The sequence below is a fragment of the Pelobates fuscus genome, chromosome 5, assembly GCF_036172605.1.
Source record: "Pelobates fuscus isolate aPelFus1 chromosome 5, aPelFus1.pri, whole genome shotgun sequence".
Taxonomy (NCBI): Eukaryota; Metazoa; Chordata; class Amphibia; order Anura; family Pelobatidae; genus Pelobates; species Pelobates fuscus.
Window position 1 is genome coordinate 239,418,130 of NC_086321.1, and position 17,759 is coordinate 239,435,888.

Genomic DNA, 17,759 nt, shown 5'->3' on the forward strand with positions numbered 1-17,759 from the left:
AATACAGAGACACTGAGTGTAATACAGAGATACAGTGTGTAATACAGAGACACTGAGTGTAATACAGAGACACTGAGTGTAATACAGAGACACTGAGTGTAATACAGAGACACTGAGTGTAATACAGAGATACTGAGTGTAATACAGGGATACTGTGTGTAATAGAGAGATACTGAGTGTAATACAGGGGTGCAGTGTGTAATACAGAGATACTGAGTGTAATACAGGGATACTGAATGTAATACAGGGATACTGTGTGTAATACAGAGATACTGTGTGTAATACAGGGATAATATGTGTAATATAGAGATACTGAGTGTAATACAGAGATACTGAGTGTAATACAGGGATACTGTGTGTAATACAGAGATACTGTGTGTAATACAGGGATACAGTGTGTAATACAGGGATACAGTGTGTAATACAGGGATACAGTGTAATACAGTGATACTGAGTGTAATACAGGGATACAGTGTGTAATATAGAGATACTGAGTGTAATACAGAGATACTGAGTGTACTATAGAGATACTGTGTGCAATACAGAGATACATGCCACAGTCCAGGTGTTAGTCCCCTTGAAACAACATTTCCATCACTATTGTGGCCAGAAAGAGTCCCTGTGGGTTTTAAAAATTCACCTGCCTATTGAAGTCTATGGCAGTTCGCCGAGTTCGCCCGTTCACGAACATTTGCGGAAATTCGTGTTCGCCATTCGCGAACCGAAAATTTTATGTTCGTGACATCACTACTAGCAAGCAAAACCTCCTGCTGTACAGTCTGGACCTTAGGTCCCGTCCCCTCCTTATTAGTATTTAGGGCCCCCACCCACCGCTCAGGGGTGGGGGCCAGGGGGGAGGACCTTAGGTCCCCCCCTTTTTAGTATTTAGGGCCCCCACCCGCCGCTCAGGGGTGGGGGCCAGGGGGGAGGACATTAGGTCCCCCCTTATTAGTATTTATACTGAGTGTAATACAGGGATACAGTGTGTAATACAGAGATACTGAGTGTAATACAGAGATACTGAGTGTAATACAGAGATACTGAGTGTAATACAGAGATACTGAGTGTAATACAGAGATACTGAGTGTAATAGAGAGATACTGAGTGTAATACAGAGATACTGAGTGTAATACAAGGATACAGTGTGTAATACAGAGATACAGTGTGTAATACAGAGATACTGAGTGTAATACAGAGATACTGAGTGTAATATAGAGATACTGAGTGTAATACAGAGACACTGAGTGTAATACAGAGATACTGAGTGTAATACAGTGATACTGAGTGTAATACAGGGATACAGTGTGTAATATATAGATACTGTGTGTAATACAGAGATACTGAATGTAATACAGGGATACTGTGTGTAATACAGGGATACTGTGTGTAATACAGAGATACAGTGTGTAATACAGAGATACTGAATGTAATACAGGGATACTGTGTGTAATACAGGGATACTGTGTGTAATACAGAGATACTGTGTGTAATACATGGATACAGTGTGTAATACAGGGATACAGTCTGTAATACAGAGATACTGAGTGTAATACAGGGATACTGTGTGTAATATAGAGATACTGAGTGTAATACAGGGATACAGTGTGTAATACAGGGATACAGTGTGTAATATAGAGATACTGAGTGTAATATAGAGATACTGAGTGTAATACAGGGATACAGTGTGTAATACAGGGATACAGTGTGTAATACAGGGATACAGTGTGTAATACAGGGATACAGTGTGTAATACAGATATACTGAGTGTAATACAGGGATACAGTGTGTAATATAGAGACACTGAGTGTAATACAGGGATACAGTGTGTAATACAGAGATACTGTGTGTAATACAGAGATACTGAGTGTAATACAGGGATACAGTGTGTAATATAGAGACACTGAGTGTAATACAGGGATACAGTGAGTAATACAGAGATAGTGTGTGTAATACAGAGATACTGTGTGTAATACAGAGATACTGAGTGTAATATAGAGATACTGTGTGCAATACAGAGATACATGCCACAGTCCAGGTGTTAGTCCCCTTGAAACAACATTTCCATCACTATTGTGGCCAGAAAGAGTCCCTGTGGGTTTTAAAAATTCACCTGCCTATTGAAGTCTATGGCGGTTCGCCGAGTTCGCCCGTTCACGAACATTTGCGGAAATTCGTGTTCGCCATTCGCAAACCCAAAATGTTATGTTCGCGACATCACTACTAGCAAGCAAAAGCTCCTGCTGTACAGTCTGGGACAGAGAAAAAGTGTATGTAGTGAGTGTAGAAGAACGGGAACATGCCACAGTGTTAGAGAGACTGAAGCAGCAAGAGCATTTTCATAGCGCGGAAAGTCATTTTTACCTTAACCAATTTCATTGTAATTGTTTCCATACTTCAGCAAGAGCATGTGAATAGTAAAAAAAAAAAAAAAAAAATGTCTCAATCGCTTAGAGACAGAGCCGCATCATGTCTGTGCTATGGGAAAAACCACCTTATCCCTTTGAAGCATTGAGTCTCACATAATTACAAGGCATACATCGGTCCACACTGCAATGGAGAAGATCTCTGGACCCGGTCACTAGCCAACTCAGAAAAGCAGGGATGTCATACAGATGGACAGCATCCAGGTCCCTCACGATTTTTAAGGACAGTACCTCGTGTAGGTGGGACTCAGGGAGAGTTACTCCATTCATCCAGAGAGAAAGATTGGACATGCTTTCGGGGACTTGAAAACAGTTAAAGCTCTTCAGGTCCTCACCTTTCATTTACACCTATTTTATTTTACACGCATTTACTCTTATTTTCATGTTGCCGAATTGATGCTTAAGTATATACTTAATGCTTGGCTCTTCAATATTATGGTGCTAACCTTACCTACGGAAGCTCATTGAGGGCGGAGACATATTACATAACCCCCGAGGGCCCCCTAGGATAGGGATCAAACTACACAGTTGAGTCACCTATCCCATAATACTGACACATTTACCTTTAGGCTACAGTTACTTTGCTATTGTAAAACTCTTACACATGTCTAAAGCTTAATATAGTACAAACACTACTGTGGATAAGGTACTCATTACCTGCCAAGTCATACCTAGTGTTTTTTTATTGCAAAGATTCTCACACTCCAGAGCATCTTCCTTTCTACTTTTCTTTTACTCATTTGTTTGTTGTTTAGAAAAAAATCACGTTTGAATCTCTATTCTTTTTTCTTTTATTTAAAAGAAGTTTATTTGATATGTGACCAATGGCACAGTGCTTTCTAGAATCCGGACACTGTTTAATGTCATATATCTACTTATTATGTTGTTGTTACGATTTATTACTCGATTTACTTAACATATATGTGCCTCAATAAAAAAAGAAAAAAAAAAAGAAAGATTTGTTGCAGCTTTTCTCATTGCAGCATAATAGTAAGACATACTTGAAAAAGAGAGAAATCTCAGAGTATCCTTCCTGGTAAAATATTTTATAAATAAATGTTAGGGGGGTGGGAGGGTTCATCATCAGCAGAAATAAATAGATCACCTTGTTTTTAAAAATGTTGTAAGACTCAGACAGGCTTCTTACCAGGTGATGAAAGTGCTAATACATTTCCACAATACTTCGTAGCTTAGTGGCATGCTATACAGCATACACCATTCTAAATACTCTGTTTAATAACAATATTACATTACTGTGATCATTTAAGCAGCACCAACATATCTATAGTTTTCCAAAAGGGATATAAACCTGAAAATAAATAAATGTAAATAAAAACCGAGATGTGATGAGAACCCTGCTCATCACGTTTACAGTCTATATAGCAAGCAGGGTATAAGAAAACAAGATGGACAATGTATCAGAGGGAAAGAGGTCACCAGTTAGATACTATTCCTGTATCTAGAAAACTTGTGAAACAAAAAATAGGTGTGTTGGAGAGCTGTTGAGAGGAAAGGTGAGAGTGAAACTTGATTATTTGTAAAATATCAGCTTTCAGACCTTGCTGGAATAAACACTCCTTATAATACCACATTGGGTCACACAATTTAAGTAAATGTATTTGACTTGCAGTGTGTGGCCTTACAATGCACATTAGCCTAAGTTGGCTAATAAATATACAAAGCATATCACATATACATAGGCAAAAGGAGATTAGACTAATGTTCGACACATTTCTAGCGCAATTTAACAAATGTGTTGTAGTCCCCCTGCCCTCCCCATCTTTTTTGCATCCTTTTATTTTTTTAATAGGAGACAATTGTGTGCAAAAGCATTGGATTTATGAATACATTTTATTATTATTGTTATCTTTTTAATCAACGTTCACCTTTCAGAAAGCTTTGATAACTATCCCCCAGAACACAATGAGTTTTGAGATACCTGTACTGCGAATTTGCAGAAATCCAATGTTACAGACTTAATAGATACACTTCTAAATAGTTGGCTGAAATAAATCACAATTTAAAAGCGACCACAGTACCAGCAGCATCACATGAGTGTAAGAGGCAGATGCTGGATTAGGACAGGCAGTAAGAGCACATGACTCTCTCCAGAACTGCGTCACAAGCAATCGCAAACCCTTTATACTTCTTAACAAGAACCAAGCAGGTGTTAAAAGAGCAAAGATGTAAAATTACAAATTCTTCTCTTCAGTTATCAATGCATGGTTATTAGTTTTCGGTGCAGGCAATTACAATTCCCCCTCCCCCCCTCACCTTCCTTCCTTGCAGCATACATGTCTGTGCAAGTTGATGCCTGAAGGATAATCAAGGTCCCTAGTGAAGGAGGCTGAGAACAGAAATGCTGAGTATGGAAGTATTGCAGATCATTTGGATGTTACAGTAACAGTGGTGTGTGTGTGTTTGTTATGATGTTTCTTGACCATCACATACAATGTACATTCTCCAAACAGGAAAATCAAATCAAGTCTTATTCAAGGCTTGCTTTAAAAAAAGCAAAGAAACTTGCAATAAGGAAGGATGCGGTAGAGACGTATGTAACATTTACTGGGTGAAGAGGCAAATGTGATGCTGTGTGGGTGGAAAGGTTTCTAACAAAGAGACACTCAAAATGCAAATGAGGAAAATAAAATGGAAATACCGATATTCCAAATAAATACGCAAATGTTAAACATCTGGACGGTCAGCTAAAATGCAGTGTTGTTGCAGAGATTTTTTTTTTAAACTAGAAGGATAATCTGTTTACATTATAGTTCACATTCTGAATAACAACGCAGACGGGGACAGAAATAATACTTACAGGATGAAATTTGCAGATGGCTAGGTGAGAAATGGAATTCCACAATGCAGATTCCTGCTGGATCAATCTCTCAATTTTCCCCAAAAGGAAAAAATAAATAAAAACTGTAATAACGACAACCTATATTTCAGCAACGTACTGTTATGTCCAGAGACAAATTCACAAGGTAGCAGATGGCTTGGCGGGGGCTCCCCATAACAGCATTTGACGGAAATGTCAACTAAATTAGAAGCAGGCTAATGCTGGTGCATGGAATGATGCTTTCCTTCTGTGCTACATAAGGGATGCCGGGAGATTTTAACCAATCCGTGATACAGCCCAAATCTCATCCATCATTCTCAAACCACAGGCACATTTACATTATATCTCTGCACACTCGTGCCAAGATGGGATATGTAGGTTAATCCGTACAGTCCTCGCAGAATAGAAACTGCATTGAAAACAAGGTACTGTAGCAGAGAGGGTGTTTCACTCCTGAACATATGCTGTGATGCTGTTGGCTGATGGCAATCATGAAAAGAACACTGAAAGAGCGTGTATATTGTTAACTACATTAGTGGATGGGGGCATTCTTTTCACTGCAATACAATTGCAATGAATTAATGATAAGCACACGCTGTTAACCCTTTCACTGTTAACAGTGTTATTGCACTGATCAATTAGATTTATAGATTTACTGCATCTTAACTAAAATATACACTTGATAACTATTAGCCTGCCTAGAGGTAGCTCAGAGACAGAAATAAACAAAATCTGCACCATTGTAAAATGATAAAATTATTCCCCTTTAAAAGATTCTTATATAGGCAAATATTATTCAATAAACTGTTAATCATCGTTGAGTTGAATTATTTCCATTTTGGCTAGTTTGGCCTTAAATTCACTTTTTACTTGACTCTAAATTTCCAGCATGTCACATTTTAGTGATAAGCCCAGTAAATCTAGCTAGATGATAAGAAATCCTTTAAGAGATCCCTCTCTACATAACTTAAAACAGAATGCACCTGTCATGGTTGATTATATATTTCCTACCTGTTCTATGTTATATTGTGTATTAATATTGTTTTTGTATTTAATTGTACCCTAATTGTAACAATGCAATGATTTGTGGACCCAGGACATACTTGAAAACGAGAGAAATCTCAATGTATCTTTCCTGGTAAAATATTTTATAAATAAATAAAAATCAATAGAATCATTTTTTTAAAAGCACAATTTACAAACTTTACCGCTTTTACGGGTGAGATAGAGATAACACCTGGAACTTCGACCTATTTCCTTACTCCCTATATACAAAATCTTGGACACACGAGACCCTGCGCAACTATGTAGGTATAACCAACCGTTCAATGTTCTGACCCCACTTCAGTTTGGCTATTGCTCTAATAACTGTAGCAGGCCTGCTTTGTAAAGATTTTCAACAATATTCATAGATGCATTGAAAAAGGTTTATCAAATGGAATTATATTACTAGATTTAGCCTTTCACGATGCAGACATTTTATTTAAAAGCTCAAAGTATTGGGCACAGCTGATCGTTTGCTAAAAACTGGTACTATCTTTCCTCAACAGACAGCCCAATATGGATTGTCAACAACGTTTCCAACACACTCAGAATTAAACAAGCTCCCATTCTTGGACCCCTTGTTATCTCCTTATAAATAAGTCATCATAACTTGCAAGATCACATTTGTGCATATGCATGCTAGTGAACATTATGACGTCTTTACGTAATTAAGACATATTACTACTTGAGGGTATATTGCAGCATGATTGGTCAGAGCTTTAGAGATCGATGTTCAAAAAATAAATTGTTTCCAGAATACTGAAAAACAAAGACAAACAAAAAAAACATATCTGAATGAAGCAAACATCTTAAAATGAACCTCAGATCGGGGCCAGAAGAACATAGGGGCAGGCAGAGCTCCAGCTCCAAGGCTATCCTGCTGTATTAGGCCTACACTACTGGCTAACCCTGTTTTGTGGCTGGACATTCCCTCTCCTCCTGATTAAGGCTCCCCTGCTGTTATCTACAGCTGCAGCATACGGAGCCTGAATCTGACTGAGTTTGATGAGAATTGCAAGCCAAATGAGCTGCATTGGTTGGGAAAAACTCACAAGATGCTTCTGCAGAGTACAACTCAAAAAGTCCTCAATTTAATATGTTTAAATAAGCTTTTCCAATTATTTAACCCTTTAACGCAGTTATGCCGTTCTATGCTGTCCGCATTAAATGGACTTTAAAGCCGTTGCAGCGGCATAGAACGGCGTAACGGCTTTCAGCCCCTGGAGGTCCGTGTGTTACGCTACTAGGGGTGATTTGGATTGGAACTCAACTGCAGATTGTAAACTCCCTAACTACAATAGTGAAGAAATGGAGAATCCTTAAGTATCAATAATGTAGCTTTAAGAAAAGAGAGAATCTCTGGCATCTTGATTCAACCAAAGTTTTAATAAGTGTTAAACTTAAATGAATTGCATTTAGGCAATAATCCAATAAGAAGTGCAAGTAATCAACAACACAAAAGTTCATTATTAAGTATTTCTTCAGAGATCCATTAAGTAACATTCTTTAAGTTCATGAGAATAATATTCAATAGGAACAATAATCAAGTGGCTAAGAATATTTGCAAAGCAAGAACAGTTCATAGTGAATAAGCATGATGGGAGTTGTCCTTCATGAGATTAGTAACTTGTAGCAATGAAGGTTTGAGTAAGCAAGCATTAGTTCATTAATAAATGATTTTGTAGACAAATATCTGAAAGATATACTTAAGGGTAATATGGGTAGTCCTCCAATAGTTCAGAGATATGGTCCACTTGTAAAGTAGCAAAGTATCTGTTCTCCAGTAATCCTTTATGGCATGCAGCAATCCTTGCATTTGCTCAAAGGCTGGAACGGATTGTCTGAGCTTGTGGAGAGGTAAGTCTGGTGGAAGTAGCTCCCAGTAGCTGAGCCTGTGGAGCCCGCGGTCTCGCGGAGGCAGCTCACACGTTAGCTCACACAATCAATCACCAAGCACCCTCCCTCTGGCCCAGTCTCCCTAAATACCGTCAGAGCTGTGTCAGAGGGGGGCAGGGTCCAGCTCCTCACAGCTGAGTGCCGAACCCGGAAGTGTTACTCCATGACACCGTGGTACTTACCTCCACTGTGATCTGCTTTGGGTGGACTGCCTGACTGTCCATGCAGCCCCCCCATGGCAACTCAGGCCCCGGGGACCATGTGATCACTCTCTCGGGACAAGTGGAAATATATATATATATATATATATATATATATATATATATAAAATATATATGTGTAACTTCATAATGTAGTTGTATTTTTTTATATTTAAAATTTTTATTTTTGTTAAATTGCATACATTGTGAAGTAAACACATATAAAGTAAAGTTAGCGTATTTAGAGCTATTCGTACATGCATAGGTACATCTTATTATATTTCGTTAAAAGTTTATACATAACTTGTAAAAGGTACATTGTGGTAACATTGATATGCGACACATTAAAGAACATGACTATTTTTGACGGTATTGATTTCAGTGAGTAGTCTTTGAAATTTATTCTATGTTTTTATATTGTAACCCGCTGTAAATACTATTATTTGTAGTGGACAAGTTAGTTTTGTGTATAAAGTTAGCTGTATAATAGTGGTCTCCTAGGGTAGACCTGTCTAGCAATCTCTGTTTGATCGAGGTTATGAACTCGGACCAGGGTTTCCAGATTTTAGAGAAGTTTTGGTAATAATTTTTTTTGGCATAGTTCAGTTCTTCCATTTGTTTTATATCCTCTACTCTTGCTATCCATTCCCTAATGGTTGGGGTCTGTGTTTGTTTCCAGTATTTGCGTTTTAGTTGTGAGGCTGCCATGGTGAGGTGTTTAAATAGAGTAGCTTTTTCCCTTCAAAAGCCCTGTGGGGTTGTAAGGAAGATAAAGTGGTGTGGTGTAAAGGGTATGTCAGCGCCTACGATTAATTGGGTGATGGCGTGTAGTCTGGTCCAGAATTTTGTGATTGTAGGACATCGCCACCAGATGTGTGTGGTGAGCTGTATCGTGTTGGCATCTCCAATATTTGTTGTTATCAGTGTTATGTATTTTCAGAATTTTTACCTGGGTATGGTGCCAGCGAGATATAAGTTTGCAGTTGCTTTCTTTGGCTGTGGTGGAGATGGTAGATTTGTGTGCTGATAGGAAAATAGACTGCCATTGTTGACGTGAGATATCTAATTGTAGCATAATTAGTGTATTTTATATTAAGCCCTTAAGGACACAACTTCTGGGAAAAAAAGGGAATCATAACAGAATATTTCCGTCATGTGTCCTTAAGGGGTTAATATAATTACATATGTTAGTATTAAAATACACTTAGAATGAAGTTACAAAATAAATAAAATAATTTTAAACAATTATATATACATATGTAATTTCATTCCAACTGTATTTTGAGATATATATGTAACAAAATACACTTAGAATGATATATAATATATATATATATATACACATTTATATATATATATATAAATACAAATCATTGCAAATATATATATATATATATATATATATATATATATAATTACATAAGTTTACACATAGAATTTAAATACATATATGTATATATATATATATATATATATATATATATATATATATATATATATATATTAAAATTGTATGTGTAATATTAATATAATCTTTTAACATAATTATTTTATTTTATTAATTAAAATTTGAGGGACATGCCTGACAACACAGGAAGAAAGTCCCGAGAATTTAAATCGCAACCAATATATATTTCACCCTGTAACCATCTAAGACACCATAAAACCTGTACATGGGGGGTACTGTTTTACTCGGGAGACTACGCTGAACACAAAAATGAGTGTTTACAAAATGGTAAATTGTATTAGAACGAGGATATTCACACACAAACAGCACTTTCACTTACGATATTATTGTGGTTAGACGTTTTACTGTTTTGAAACAAAAATATTTGTGTTCAGCGAAGCCTCCAGCGTATAACAGTACCCCGATGTACAGGTTTTATGGCATTTTGGAAAGTTCGTGAGTCAAGTATAAGATGCCATCTAGGCGCGCCCGAGCAGCACAACTTACGTAGAGGAGGAGTAGGAGCGCGCACCCGACGTATTTAGTCTGGTCTGAGTCTCAGACACAGAGTGTGGGTGGCGCCGAGGCTGCAGTACCCTTAGCTGCAAGCAGGCAAGCTGTCTTGAACTGTGAGTCTGCTTGCTAAAATTGGTTTTGTTTTGTTTTTTGGACATAACTAAGGGATTAGGGAGCAGGAGTTTGTAGTGGGTGGGGAGGAGCAGAAGTTTTGTGGGGGGAGCAAGGGTTTGTAGAGAGGGGGCAGGTACTTGTGGGGGGTAGCAGGGGTTTGTAGAGAGAGGGGGGCAGGTACTTGTGCGGGGAGCAGGGGTTTGTAAAGACTGGGCAGAGACTTGTGGGGGAGCAGGGGTTTCTAGAGAGGGGGTCAGGTACTTTTGGGAAGAGCAGCGGTTTTATTGGAGAGTGACCAGGGGTTTGTAGAGAGGGGTCAGGGACTTGTGGGACAGCATGGATTTATAGAGAGTGGGGCTGGGACTTGTGGGGGGAGAAGGGGATTGTAGAGAGGGAATCAGGTACTTGAGGAGGGAGCAAGGGTTTGTAGAGAGGAGGGCCGGGACTTTGGGGGAAGCAGTGGTTTGAAGAGAGGGGAAGGGATATTGTGGGGGGAGCAGAGGTTTGTAGAGAAGGGGGGAGGTATTTTAAAGGAGGGATTAAATATTAGTAGAGGGGGGGAAGGAGGTTTTGTAAAAGGGGGGGGGTGGCAGATTGTAAATGTGCCTATTGATGTCTGAATTACAACTAAATAAATATGCTTATTCATATTTTCATTCTTAATGTATTTTGATATATATATGTAAAATTAAAAAAAAAAAAATGATTTTCTCACCCCTCCAGGGTGGTATGTTTATTCCTCATTTTCGGGTCTTCTACCAGAGGCCTGGGAGTTTGAGGGTTCTGCACAGTATCTTAGCTGTTCCTAGAACTGCACTATTCTGGACATTGATCTCAGATGTCCCACCTTGAATCTGTTGAAGCCACTCCCCCAACTTGGGAGTCACAGCCCCGAGTGCTCCTATCACAACTGGGACTACTATTGCCTTCACCTTCCACATCATTTTAGTTCTTCTTTTAGTCCTTGGTATTTGTCCACCTTCTCATGTTCCTTCTTCCTGAGGTTATGGTCACTGGGTATTGCCACATCCACCACGACTGCAGTCTTTCGTTCCTGGTCTACCACCACGATGTCTGGTGGGATGGCCAGCACTTGCTCATCTGTCTGGATCTTGAAGTCCCACAGGATCTTAGCCCTGTCATTTTCAACTACCCTTTGTGGTTTTTCCCATCTGGACTTAGGCAGGACCAATCCATATTCTGTGCAGATGTTTCAGTACACAATCCCTGCAACTTGGTTGTGTCTCTCCACGTATGCTATTCCTGCTAACATATTGCAATTGGCCACTATGTGCTGGACTGTCTCAGAGGCCTCTTTGCACAGTCTGCAACTTGGGTCTTGCCTGGTGTGGCAGACTCCAGCTTCTATTGATCTGGTGCCGAGTGCCTGCTCCTGTGCTGCTGGGATTAGTGCCTCAGTGCTGTCTTTCAGTCCTGCCTTTTCCAACCATTGGTAGGATTTTGTCATGTGAGCCACATCCACTATCTGCCGGTGGAACACCCCATATAGATATATAATTATTTTAAACATAAAATGTGTGTGTGTGTGGGGGGGGGGGGGGGGGGAGATCTGGACAATCTCAATGTGTATAAATGAAGAAAAAAAAATGAACATGCCACATTTGACCCTTTAACACACAATAAAATTGGATCATGGCGGGGGGAGGGGGGAGGGGAGGTAGTACTCGTGAGACATCACTGAATACAAATATGTGTGTTTAAATGCAGTAAAAGCTAACAGTATTATGACATTCAGAGTTAAAATGGCACGCAAAACTAAAAATAATCTCACTTTTTTAGACTATTTTTTAGACTTAAAAAACTCACTTTTTTAGACTTTATTCATAATAAATTGTTATATATATGAATAGTTGATATGAAATTAAAGTAATGTTTCTCCTGAACAAAATGATAAATAAGTGTGGGTACACTTAATACAAAAGAGGTGAATTACGGTTGAACAGGCATATAGCCCAAATTCAAGATTTTGTTTAAGTTTTGTTTTGATCAGAACTTTAACAATTGACTCTGTCCTTAAGGGGCTAATATTTAAGGTTAAAGGAACACTATAGTCACTAAATTACTTTAGCTAAATAAAGCAGTTTTAGTGTATAGATCATTCCCCTGCAATTTCACTGCTCAATTCACTGTCATTTAGGAGTTAAATCACTTTGTTTCTGTTTATGCAGCCCTAGCCACACCTCCCCTGGCTATGATTGACAGCCTGCATGAAAAAAAAAAAAAAAACTGGTTTCACTTTCAAACAGATGTAATTTACCTTATATAATTGTATCTCAATCTCTAAATTGAACTTTAATCACATACCGGAGGCTCTTGCAGGATCTAGCAAGCTATTAACATAGCAGGGGATAAGAAAATCTTAATTAAACAGAACTTGCAATAAAGAAAGCCTAAATGGGGCTCTCTTTACAGGAAGTGTTTATGGAAGGCTGTGCAAGTCACATGCAGGGAGGTGTGACTACGGTTCATAAACAAAGGGATTTAACTCCTAAATGGCAGAGGATTGAGCAGTGAGACTGCAGGGGCATGTTCTATACACCAAAACTGCTTCATTAAGCTAAAGTTGTTCAGGTGACTATAGTGTCCCTTTAAACTTTTATAGTGATGTTTTCACTATTAAAATATAATGTCTTTTAGTATGTCTTTTTGCTGATGATACTAAGATATGTAACAGGGTTGATGTTCCAGGAGGGATAAGCCAAATGGCAAATGATTTAGGTAAACTAGAAAAATGGTCAGAGTTGTGGCAACTAACATTTAATGTGGATAAGTGCAAGATAATGCATCTTGGACATAAAAACCCAAGGGCAGAGTATAGAATATTTGATAGAGTCTCAACCTCAACATCTGAGGAAAAGGATTTAGGGGTGATTATTTCTTATGACTTAAAGGTAGGCAGACAATGTAATAGAGCAGCAGGAAATGCTAGCAGAATGCTTGGTTGTATAGGGATAGGTATTAGCAGTAGAAAGAGGGAAGTGCTCATGCCATTGTACAGAACACTGGTGAGACCTCACTTGGAGAATTGTATGCAGTACTGGAGACCGTATCTCCAGAAGGAAATAGATACCTTAGAGAGAGTTCAGAGAAGGGCTACTAAACTGGTTCATGGATTGCAGGATAAAACTTACAAGGAAGGTTAAAGGATCTTAACATGTATAGCTTGGAGGAAAGACAAGACATGGGGGATATGACAGAAACATTTAAATACATAAAGGGAAACAACACAGTAAAGGAAGAGACTACCACAACAAGAGGACATATTCTTAAATTAGAGGGGCAAAAAAATATATCAGTAAGTATTACTTTACTGAGAGGGTAGTGGATGCATGGAATAACCTTCCAGTTGAAGTGGTAGAGGTTAACACAATAAAGGTTTATGCATATGTGGGAAAGGCATAAGGCCTACCTATAAGATAAGGCCAGGGACTAATGAAAGTATTTAGAAAGATGGGCCGAATGGTTCTTATCTGCCGTCACATTCTATGTGTCTATAATATTTCATACCTCCCAACATTTCAAATAGACAAAGAGGGACACTTATTTTAAGGGTGTGAGTAGGGGTTTTGGCCAGTGGTGTACAGAGCCATTTTAGTTGACTTACTAATACAAAATGTATGCAACTAAAATGTAATTTAGAACAAGAACAATATATATTATTTACACACTCATATGTTGTACAGGAAACTTTTCTGCAGCACAAGACCTATGAAGCCAGACTGCACTGCCATTCCCTTTCTGACTTGCTCCACCTATTAAAATGGTTTCACCTCTTACTATGTTGGCCTGGGGGAACAGTTGAAATTTGACATACTGCTATCCAACCCAAGGCACAATTTACAGGACAAGCACATATATATAGGCACAAAATTCTCAAGCGTCTCCCTCCCCACTAGCCCAAACAACCCCCACCTAAAAATCTCTAAAATACTTTATTTAAAAAATGAACACATGTATGCATCTGTGTATTCGTATGCATGTCTGTAGCAGTGGGTATGTGTATCATAACTGTGTTTGTGGTATTGTGTATGTGTGACAGTATACATTTTATGTGTGTTGTAGTGTGTCAGTGTGTGCATACTGTGTGTGTATTGCAGTGTCTTTGTGTGTCAGTTTGCATACTGTGGTTTGTAGTAGTATGTCATTGTTCATCACTGTACATAGACTGTGTGTGGTTTAGTGTATATACTGTTTACTGTGTAGCAGTGTTTTATTGTCTGTATACTGTGTGTGTAGTAGTGTGTGTATAAGAGGGTGTGGGTCATTGTGTGTACCTGCCATATATAAAATCATGTTGCTGTACTTGCTCCATTTCTCTTGTTGGAAAGCATTGTTAATAGCTCAGAACAACACTAGCAACTGCAGATGTGAACACAAGTAAGATTTGACTATATTTAGGGGGATAGGAGGGGGCAGGGGTGCTAGGTTGTGTATTTAACACTATAGGATCAGGAATACATGTTTGGGTTCCTGACCCTATAATGTTTCTTTATCTACTCCGAACACATCATTACCAGCTAACTATGTACCACAACCTCCAGAAACTGCATATAAAATTGTCAGTTTGAATGGAGCTGTAATAATAGCTAAAGTTCCAGATTTGTTCTATGTGACAAATTTCAGCAAATGGCTGGTCTTCTTTACATACAGAATGCCAAGTCCTAATGTAGCACTCTACCTAGTAGCCCTCCATGTGGTGTGCAGGTTGTTGTTTTCTGTAGTTTTTGACATACAATTACCGCTTTATGGCTTAAATCATTTCATTTACACCTATTACACCTTTGAACTTTAGTTCTCCGAATACAAGCACTGCAAGCCCCCACCCTATAGCGTGACATTTCCGTTTCCTTTCAAGCTTTGAACACACAGGCACAGCATACCAAATAGTGAAAGATTGGCTTTAAAACAGAGATATACTTCTTAGAATATAAACTGCAAACAGAAAATTATACATCTAATCCTAGTCATATGAACTATTCCTAAACCCAGGACGCCAGCACACACAGCATATTGGTACAATGCAGGTCACCGCCATCCATCCCTCAATCCATTCTCACCTCTGACTTCAGCCAATGAACATCAGGCTTTGGTGATGGAAAAGAGAGTAGTAAGATGTTTTTCTTTTTTTGTGTTGGGGAGGGGGGCGGGTGGTGGTGGTGGGGGGGGTGTTCCACCAAAAAGGCTACGCTTTCCAAAACAAGTGTTTTGTGGAAATGCAGATTTTTGGTTGGAGTAACCCGTTAATTTACGAATTTTACAAATTCTAAAAAGGGATACGTGGAATAATTGGTTTTTTTTTGTTTTTTTTGGTTTTTTTTTAATAAAGCCCTTCCTAAAGAAAGATAAACGATTCAAAGCTATTCAATGCAGCAGTTCCATTAGCATATAATGGCTACCAATTTTAATTGCTTACTTTCCAACACCAAACAACAATGCAATACAATACCAATAAAAAGACTATAGAGTGAGTTTAACAGTTGTTATAGCAACTTAGAACTGCCAGCATATAACAGACTAGCCCATTGTTTTACTCAAGGCACCTACAAATTTGGAGCACTGGTTTTTTTTTTAGTTTACATTGATTTTTTTTTTGGGGGGGGGGGGGCGGGATTTTATGAAACCTTTAGTTTTTGTTTAATAATCAGTTATTCTCTAAACTAACTTTCTGCCTAGCCATGCCAACATGCAGTTTTCCCTTTTTTTTTTACACTAAAAAAAGCACCTGAATTGAATTTCATCACTTAGGCTGTTTGGAGTTGTAGTTCAGCTAGTATTTCTACAGCAGAGATAAATTCAGCACCTCGAGAATAGGAAAGTATTTCCAAAAATTAATATATGTTTAATACTTGAGGGAACACTATAGTCACCTAAATTACTTTAGCTAAATAAAGCAGTTTTAGTGGATAGATCATTCCCCTGCAATTTCACTGCGCAATTCACTGTCATTTAGGAGTTAAATCACTTTGTTTCTGTTTATGCAGCCCTAGCCACACCTCCCCTGGCTATAAGTGACAGAGCCTGCATGGAAAAAAAAAACTGGTTTCACTTTCAAACAGATGTAATTTACCTTAAATAATTGTATCTCAATCTCTAAATTGAACTTTAATTACATACGGGAGGCTCTTGCAAGGACTAGCAAGCCATTAACATAGCAGGGGTTAAGAAAATCTTAATTAAACAGAACTTGCAATAAGGAAAGCCTAAATAGGGCTCTCTTTACAGGAAGTGTTTATGGAAGGCTGTGCATGTCACATGCAGGGAGGTGTGACTAGGGTTCATAAACAAAGGGATTTAACTCCTAAATGGCAGAGGATTGAGCAGTGAGGCTGCAGGGGCATGTTCTATACATCAAAACTACTTAATTGAACTAAAGTTGTTCAGGTGACTATAGTGTCCCTTTAATTGATGCAAAAAGTGGAATTCAGTATGTGGCGAAACCGACCTCGCCACGTGTCCTTGGAGGGGGCTGCTTGCCCGCCTCTTGCCTTTGGACTATGGACCAGACTTTATGTGAATGTGTTAACCCAGATAGCTATGCCATTGAGCCCATTAGTGTAGTTAAAGACTTCGGCTCCATGACAATTGAACTGTGTGAATAGGATCTGCGCGCTATTCGGTAGTTTTGTGCGCTCAGATCCCAGCTATCTGGGGATATGTGAAATGTCGGTGTTATGTGTAAAAGGTGAATTTATGTATTTTAAAGTGTTTTACTGTCTTTGTGTCCCCATGTGCTCAATGGAGTCTGTCTCTGTCCTGGGAGGTAATTGGATTACTTCTCCAGGAGAGAAGGCTCTGTAAAACGTGTCTATGCCATAAAGCCATGCTTGCAGGGGTTTTAAAAGATACTTTACTAACTTTTGAACCCCTGGTCTGATTTATGCCATGTTTTAATATGTTGTTCCCCTGAATGGATATGTATTTTTATGTGAATGTGATGTATGGTTTTAGAGTTATGAAAGTTGGGTAGAAAGTATGTTTTAAACTGTATGTATAATTGGATTACCTCCCAGGCTAAGGGGAGGGAATCTGTGGGATGTAACCATTGTGTGATTGGTGTATTGTAAATCCCTCCCTTGCATGGGAGAATCCTTTATAAGACAGTGTGTGAATAAATCTAGTAGTTCCTGCTTAACCTTCAAAGTGAAGTGTCGTCTCATTATTGGGGGAGGATTTATTGTATGCTGTTCCAGTTTGACTGCTAGGAGTGTAAACCTATTCGTATGGTTTCCTATTCAACTGTCTACAGCATTCATATGCTT

The 17,759-nt window shown here is 38.6% G+C and overlaps 1 protein-coding gene across 3 annotated transcripts in view; it reads right to left on the reverse strand.

Annotated features, from left to right (window-relative positions):
• TTC39B (tetratricopeptide repeat domain 39B) overlaps positions 1–17,759 on the reverse strand; it is a 175,413-nt gene that overhangs the window by 48,105 nt on the left and 109,549 nt on the right. Inside the window, exon 1 of one of the 3 annotated variants that reach the window (XM_063455160.1) lies at positions 5,242–5,636. The exons of the other annotated variants lie outside the window; for them this stretch is intronic. The gene's annotated coding sequence lies outside the window, so the exon portion shown is untranslated. Of the gene's footprint in view, positions 1–5,241; positions 5,637–17,759 lie in introns of those variants that run through there. 3 annotated transcript variants of the gene reach the window in all.